The sequence below is a fragment of the Octopus bimaculoides genome, chromosome 6 (genome assembly GCF_001194135.2).
Source record: "Octopus bimaculoides isolate UCB-OBI-ISO-001 chromosome 6, ASM119413v2, whole genome shotgun sequence".
Lineage (NCBI taxonomy): Eukaryota > Metazoa > Mollusca > Cephalopoda > Octopoda > Octopodidae > Octopus > Octopus bimaculoides.
The window spans coordinates 116570737-116573030 of NC_068986.1; the positions used below are offsets into that span (position 1 = coordinate 116570737).

Below are 2294 nucleotides of genomic sequence, written 5' to 3' on the forward strand. Positions count from 1 at the left end.
TCAAATCGTCCAACCCATGCTAGCATGGAAAGCGGACGTTAAACGATGATGATGATGATATATATATATATACACACACACATACACATATACATCCTTTAGTTCATTATATGCATGTGTATATACATATATATATATGCACACACACACATAAATATTTGTTGAGTGAAATTTTTTTCATGGATATTGAAAAGTTCAATATCTCATAAGGACTTGTAGCTTTAACACTGACCGGAATCAACAAACTGTGACATTTTGACAAACGGTGGCTTTTATTGATAAGAAATGAGTTTGACTCTGTGGTGTGTATCCACATATTATGGTGCTTGGGTTTGTTGCATATATGTGTGTGTGTGTGTGTGTGTGTGTGTGTAGTGAGAATTTACAAAAACAACAAAAGACAAAGACAGGTGTGTAATCAACAAACAGATGTATTAGTTTAATGCTCAGGAAGTGAGAAAGTCTTTTACGTTTCAAGCCTAGGCTCTTCGACAGAAAGGAACACAGAAATAAACAGGGAGAGAAAATAGAAAATATATATATATAATTATAATTAGGGGCTGAAAAGAAACACTAAATCATCTGAACACTTTAAGTCATCACATATGTGATGACTTAAAGTGGTTAGATGATTTAGCATCTCTTTTCAGCATATAGGTATAGTATTTTTCTATGGCCTTAATTATAATTATAATTATATATGTATTCACCTTAATAGGTCTGTTTTATATACTGGCCACTAACATGATTTTATCCTTTATTATTATAATTATATATATATATATATATATATATATATATATATATATATATATATATATATATATATATATATATATATACCAAAAACAGTTTGACTCAGCTCCACATGACTTTGATGAGTGTAAACACATGTAGGACACATTCCATTCAGCAGCTGTTCTTATCTGATGAGATGGGTGTGTCCTGGACACCCTTGAAACTTTAAGTCATGTGGAGCTGGGCTCAAACTGCTATTAACTCCTACAAAATGTGTGAAGTGCTACTTTCTTATGTTATATATATGTGTGTGCGTGTGTGTGTGTATTCATGAGTGTATATGGAGACAGTAAAGACTCATGACTGTTGTGCCAGGTCTCCCGACATCAGAGAAAACCTTAACATCTACAAAACATTCAACATCTTAAGGGGACTGAAATGACAAACCATGGCAATTGATGCAGTTGTCTTGGCTGTCATCGAAAAGGTTGCTGCAGCAGGTTGATATCTGAAAATATAAAGGATGGACTGAAAGGGATTATGTAACAGTTGTTATGCAACATGATGTACAATAGAAGGAATACTGACAGACATGACTACAAACTCACTCAGTTAACATATTTAATTCTCCAACAGATGATATCTGTGTACGAATTTGTTTCTCAATGTTTATATATTCTAACAATACCAAATTAACAAATGTTTTTCAAGTGGATGGTGTCGTTCAGCTATTTATTCTCTAAGCAAATCTTTTTTATCACAACCAAAGTACAATCTCATTAATTTACTCATTGATTCTTTTATAACTACTTTAATAAGTTTAACATAAGTTATATTTTTCTAAGGAGGTCAGAATAAAACTGAAATATGTTTCAAGTTGTCTCTCTTATCAGAAAAATTAATATATACTTAGTCATCAATACTACCATCTTTGTTTTTCTTGTCATACATGTATTTTTCCCCACCTCTTACATGTAGCTATCACTCTCTCCCCTATTTTTCACCTTCTCTAACCAAATCATCACAATCTTTCCTGCCATCACTCTGATATTCAAATTCCCTCAACTTCAACATTCTTGGTTGTTGTCACTCTCCATCACTTTAGTCTCCCAGGGAACAAAGACACCTCACTAGTGTTGGTGCCATAGTAAAATGCACCCAGTAAGTGCTGTACAGTGGTTGGTGTTTGAAAAGACACAACATACAGTAGACAGGATTCTTTAATCGCATCAGGGGCAAGGCAATCTTTTTGTACTGGTGCTATAATGCAATGCACCCAGAACATTCTGCAAATTGGTTTCTGTTAGGAAAGGCATCTATCTGTTGAAACTGTGCCCCACCCCACAAAACAGAAGATACAAGCAAGAAGCAGTCTACCTGTTGATCAAGATGAGCAATGACTCTAAATAAGTTATGACTTGAAGCATGGTGACCTGTCCAACACAAGTCAGCATGGAAGGTGGACATAAAGTGATGAGGAATATGATCAGCAATTAATATGTAAACACTAGTATGATATCCATCCATCCATATATATATATATATATATATATATA

At 33.7% G+C, this 2294-nt stretch overlaps 1 protein-coding gene across 1 annotated transcript in view; it reads right to left on the reverse strand.

Annotated features, from left to right (window-relative positions):
* Nucleotides 1-413: 413 nt before the first annotated feature.
* The window catches only part of LOC106872203 (dnaJ homolog subfamily C member 4), a 25757-nt gene continuing 23876 nt past the window's right edge, over nt 414-2294 (reverse strand). Inside the window, exon 8 of the mRNA XM_014919103.2 lies at nt 414-1246. The gene's annotated coding sequence lies outside the window, so the exon portion shown is untranslated. The remainder of the gene's footprint in view (nt 1247-2294) is intronic.